General features: G+C 38.0%; 1 pseudogene; it reads right to left on the bottom strand.

The window, feature by feature from the left end:
- Positions 1-776: 776 nt before the first annotated feature.
- The window catches only part of LOC127153377 (complement C3-like), a 30,852-nt pseudogene continuing 25,366 nt past the window's right edge, over positions 777-6,262 (bottom strand).

The raw sequence follows: 6,262 nt of genomic DNA, 5'->3' as shown, positions 1-6,262 counted from the left end.
TTTAGTTATGTTAAATTGTGGACACATTGTACCAGTAATTTAATTATTTAAATCATAGCCAAGTTGAACTAATGCATTCCCTTGTTTTCATTTCATTACATTTTGGCCACATTGTACCAAAATGTTTCTTTGTTCGAATTTTGTTAACTCATAGCCATGGTGTACCAAGTTGTTTTAGTTTCTTTTTGTTTGTTTGTTTTATTTCACTCAGTCAAAGCCAAGCTGTACCAGTTTGTTTTGTTGTTTTAATTTTGTTAAATTGTGGTCATGCTGGATTAATTTGTTTCCTCATTTGAATGTATTTTGATGTGTTATTTTCATTAAATTATGCCTATGTTGTTTCATTTGTTTAGTTGTTTTATTTCCAAAAAATTGTGGTCATGTTGTACTAATAAAATCCCTTTTTGTACTTCTGGGAACTAATTTTTAATTTGTGGGCCATTAATTAATTTTTTTTTTTCTTCACATTTTAAATGACATTTCACATCATATTATTTCAACCAATAGTAATTTTTAGCTAATTTAAAAGGATTTGTTTAAAGAATATACAACATTAAAGCACAGTTTTGTAACACTTTTTGATATACAGTATATGACTTCAAGGTATTAGTTTTTGTTTACAAACATTCTGTTATAAATGAAGGAATAAATGAGTCATATTTTTGGTAGTTGTGCTTTTTTTTTATTTATTTATTTTTAATGCATGTGAAAGTGCCGTAGACTCAAAATCCACAGTTTTGCCATTAGTACTGTACGTTCAAAAGCCAACATCTGCCTCAAGTCTGACAGCCCCTTTCTTCCAGTGCCTTTGCGAAGCTCTCCAGCTCGTCGCATTTCACCTGCAGTGTGGATCCAGCCCTGCATTCATTCAGGGATGGCCAGCGCTCAACCCACGTGTCCTTACCCAGCACGTACGTGTACCTAAAGAGAAAACACAACCGAATTATGAAAGACAAACCATAATATGTACATTTTCAGTGCTATTACAGTACTCACTTGGTCTCTGCTTGCCAAACATCGGCAGTGGGCCCAATGATCAGATAGTCCTGACCTTCCCTCAAACCAAGCCCTGTCCTACAATTCGCATGAGAGAGGAACATCCTCCTTTCCTGCTTTTTCATGCCTTTCTCTGTCCCTACACAAACACATACAGAGATACATGAGCCAGATACGTGAGAAAATCAGACTCTAGTAGACGTACCCTCTTTGATAACCTGCACAATCTTCATCTCGTACTGGTCATAGTGACTCTGGCTGATGCTGAGCAGTTTGACCCTGTAGGCTGAAGAAAAGACACATTTATCAATGAGATCATACAACATCATACAAGATCATGTGACATCATGATGGCTTTCCCCAAAAAACAGAAGAAACACTGACCATGATGAAATCCTTTGCACCCTACAGCCATCCTCTGTTCTTTACTGAAAGACGATGAGTCTTTCTTCATCACACAACAGTCACCTAAGAGGAAAGGTTTATAATTGGTTAACGTCAAGAAGCTGATTGAAAACAGTAGTCCTGCTAAACTGACCCTGTGAGCAGCGGCACACATTGTCTTTGCAGATCTGATCAAGCTGCTGTTTGTCTTCAGGAGGAGAGTAAAACCTGCTACAGCGTTTATCTGAAACAACAGAGACCAGAATCACAATAACAAACTAATTAGCATGAAACAAATATAGCTGCAAGCAGCAATTAAGGGGCAAAGTACAAAGAAGGCAATATAGGTCATGTCAGCATGATTGGGAACATCAGATCCACTTCATCAATGAGCAATAAAGGACATATTTATGATTTTAAGCAAAATGGCTGAAAAATCAAATAGAATCACTATAATAAGGGAGCAATAACCTCCCCATGCTGAGTTGTGTCATATCATGTGTAAACCATAGCCAGAGATATTGTCAAAGGCATCGAGTATTGTTAATATTAAGAGGACTTGGCATTTCCATATCTGTTACATTCTTCTTATTATTAGCGGCTATTATTATTAGATTACTTTTATTATTAATTATAATTAATTTGCCCTGCAATAAATTCATAGCAAATAACCGCATAACTGACATGCTGTGAGGTTAATACAAGATTACACTATTAGCTTGCTCCTCATTGAAAATGTTTTTAAAAAGTTTTTTTTTTTTAAAGGGGTCATCGGATGCTAAGTTCACTTTTTCATGTTGTTTGAACATTAATGTGTGTTGGCAGTGTATGTACAAATCTACCCTATAATGATAAAAATCCATGCAGTGGTTTTTAATTAATCTGTAAAAATAATATCCCCTTTTCAAATCGAGCCATTCTCAGATGCCTGTCGTTGTGCCGTCACACCCACAGAGGCCGCTCCCACGATAGTTGATTGACATGAGTGTTTTACCTCAGACCAGCTGTAACAGTCCAGTAACTTTCCATGTTTCGATGCCAGAGCAGGGATGTAAGTTAGACAAGAATATCTCTGATTGAGCGATTGAGGTGTTGTGTTGCTGGATGTAATAATGAACATAGTGGTCGTCATTTACTCCTGACATCTGAGCCGCTGAAGATGCAGTAGATTAGTTTGTTTGTGAAGAGAATGCGCCTCCCGATCTACATATATCCGTCTATGTTCACACAAATCATTCATGATCCAGCTTCACTTACAGCAGAAGTGAGTATAAGCAGTTTTTTATGAATCTTTGCGATCGCCTTTCCTTATAACGTGGTAGTTAGGAAGTTTAGCGGCTAAATGCGGCTAAAGTAAACAAGATCGTCATTCCACAGAGAAAAGAGAGGGGCGGGGCGAGCAGAGCTCATTTGCATTTAAAGGAACAACCCCTTAGAATGGGATAATTTTTGCAGAGCTGATTTTGACAAGGTAAAAACGGTGTAGTTTTACAAAACCATTAAGAATTTTAAATCAAAGTATATTAGAGACTTTTCATTAAGACCCTAAAGAATCATATCAACTTGTGGAAAATGGGCATCCGATGACCCCTTTAAATCAAGTCTATTAATTTATAGAACAAATTATGGGCCTATAGTTAGAATTATTAACATGGCAGGCATCATAAAAATTAAGAGCAAGCACCAACCTTCAAAAACAACCTGTTTACCGTGAAATACATTTCTTCTCCGTATTTTCACTATGTGCGGACCACAAGGAAGTCGGACCACAAGGGCCGACTTCTCCCTTAAGGTTTTAGGTTAGCAGTGCACTTTAGCAAACAAAGCGTAGTGTAATGAAACCCATGTATGAACCTTTGTTGTAGTACTGGTACACTGTGACAGTGGAGGGCTGAAGGAGTCCCACTTTAAATTTCTGATGCAGTCTGAACGAGATCATGTCTGTCTGAGTATTAGACACCTGTCCGGGACATTCAGACAAATATTCAATGCTGCGTTAATTTACATCATGTATGAACTCTAAGAGTGGTTGTTAGGTTACCTTAAACAGGTGAATTATGAGGGATGCTCTGTCGCTCAGGTTGTCCACCACTTGGAAGTTGCTGATGTAGCGATCCACTGAATTTGTGAGCTGGAAAGTCACACTAGACATAATTTCTATAACCTAACAAGATGACGTGCTTCATGCTATTTATGTCGATAGCTGCCTACACAGTTGGCATCCTAACTGCAGAGGTGTAAAGAGTACCTTGAAAACCACACTTGAGTGAAAGTACAGATACCTTACAGTGAAAATTACTTCACTACACGTCACCTGTCACCAATTCCAAAACAACTTGAGTAAAAGTCTAAAAACTGACTACAAACACCACAGGAGAGAAAGGAAGTGACATACAAGTCCAAGACAAGGCACAGAGAACACATAAACAAAAACAAGAAAAAGTTCATTTGTGAGGAGAGCAATCATGTTTATTTTCTAAAACCAAAATAAAACTATATCCTTCAAAAAGGTACCTTTAGTATAATGCAGGGGTCCCCAAACTCGGTCCTGGAGGGTCGGTGTCCTGCAGAGTTTAGCTCAAACTTTCATTAGCATTCCTAGTAAGACCTGATTAGCAGTTTCAGATGTGTCTAATTGGGGTTGGAGCTAAACTCTGCAGGACACCGGCCCTCCAGAACCAAGTTTGGGCACCCCTGGTATAACATAGAAATAAAATTAGGTTAAGTAAAATGAAAAAGTCAAAGCCTTTTGATTTCAGCCTCAATGCCGGCTGCAGTCATGTCCTCATCTCATATATACAATGCCTGTGATTCATAACTACTCGCTAAGGAACTAGCATTCATATGATTGTTCAAGTTTGGGTGAGTAAGGGCAAAACATGCAAGAAATAAACTGCTGCAGAAAAAATTCCCCTATGATAGTTACATGCAATGCTGCTTAAAGGAGAAGTCCACTTCCAGAACAAAAATTGACAGATAATGTACTCACCCCCTTGTCATCCAAGATGTCTTTCTTTCTTCAGTCGTAAAGAAATGATGTTTTTTGAGGAAAACATTTCAAGATTTTTTCTCCATATAATGGACTGCCATGGTGCCCCAAGTTTAAACTTCCAAAATGCAGTTTAAATCGTTAGATAAGACTCTTCTTCCTCGGCTGGGATCGTTTACAACCGCATTTGGGATCGTTTGAAACCACATTTAAACTACATTTTGGAAGTTCAAACTCGGGGCACCATAGAAGTCCACTATATGGAAAAAAATCCTGAAATGTTTTCTTCAAAAAACATCTTGGATGACAAGGGGTGAATACATTATCTGTCAATTTTTGTTCTGGAAGTGGACTTCTCCTTTAATATGGACAAAATTAAACCCAAAATTAGATGTCTGGACCACATTTGTATGCCTTAAAAAGCTGTCTAGGTAAGCTACAACAAAGTTACCTACAAAATTAGCCTCTATCGCTAATGCCACATTATTTTAATGAGTTTGGTCTTACCAACTCTAAATCTGATTTTTCAGGCTCAAAGCCGGTGGGCAGGCCGATGTCCAGAATCGCCATCCTCACTTGGTTTTCCTCCAGAGCCCTTTAGGGGTGCAAAGCAGTAAATTATGGGTAACAAACTAGTTTCTTTAGCTATCTAAAAAAATATGTCTACCTATAACTGCTCACCTCACATTGATATTGAGTCTGTATGACTTTTCCACATCCGGTGAGTTTTTTTCTAAAGTGGACCAAAGAGTAATCTTTTATTATAAGACTTGTTCTTTTTCACTTTCAAGAACTGTACATTGAACAGAATTTTACTGTAAAATTATGTAAATGTCCCAATATTTCTATTATAGTTTTTTTTTTTTTTTTTTTTACTGTATAAAGGGTTTTAACATAGCACTTCAGAAAAATTTAGATAATTTTTTACACACAGTAAGGAATCATAAAACGCACCATTAATCTCAGCGATTGAGACGTCCAGCTGAAAGCTGTTACACATGCTGTTCTTATACACATTAAGAAGCTGGTGGTACACCGTCACTACCTGGGATGCATAAATGTGACAGAGAAAGGTTTGTAACTAAATTACGTCTTGATTTTATACTCTTATTCAATACTTTGATGTAGATGCATGCATTTAGCACCTCCAAAACTCCCTTGCCCTTCCCAGAAGCCTCCACTGTGAATTTCTGGTCGAGAGACACCTGGAAGAGATAGTGAAAGTGAGTTACTGTATTTCACTCCAAACTTGCTTTCTTTTAATCTATAGCTTTATTATACTGCCAAATGTCAAAAGCGCATTTTTGTAATGCAACAATACATCTATGGAAAAAAAAGGGCATAAAGCTCTCATGCATATGCTCCTTCGTTCTCACTTTACAACATTAAATACATAAATATTACACCAGCTAAGTTTTTTTTTATTGTTTTGAAAAAGGCAGTATGATGCCATATATTGCTCAGGCCCTAGTCTCGCATAGACTGACGGCAGAAGGTCTGGGAACCCTGGCTGCTTTGAATGGCAAATTCCTGCCCAAGAGGTCATATAACTGACAGATAAAGCAACAAATCACGTTTCGTTTGTGGCACGCCATGTTTAGGGGCGTGGAAATGTCACCACAATAACAGACCTTTTTAATGTTTCACATACTTTTGAAAATCTAGCGTAAGTTGGTCCTGATAAGCATTCATCAGCACAGCTGTAACACAATGGCTTTCTTCTTTCGTGAGGCAGTTTGGCGCCACAGCCTTTTTGTTTCCAGGCGGGACGTTAAGGAACACGACACAGTCAGCACCGATAGCCTTGTGGTTGCTGCGCCAACATTTAGCGCAGTTGTGATGGCGGTGACCCGAGTTTGATTCCCGTTTCGAGGTCCTTTGCTGATCCTGTTC

Source organism: Labeo rohita, chromosome 22 (genome assembly GCF_022985175.1).
Source record: "Labeo rohita strain BAU-BD-2019 chromosome 22, IGBB_LRoh.1.0, whole genome shotgun sequence".
NCBI classification, from domain to species: domain Eukaryota; kingdom Metazoa; phylum Chordata; class Actinopteri; order Cypriniformes; family Cyprinidae; genus Labeo; species Labeo rohita.
Note: the sequence above shows the minus strand (reverse complement) of the source record. Positions and strands in the feature narration are given on the sequence as shown.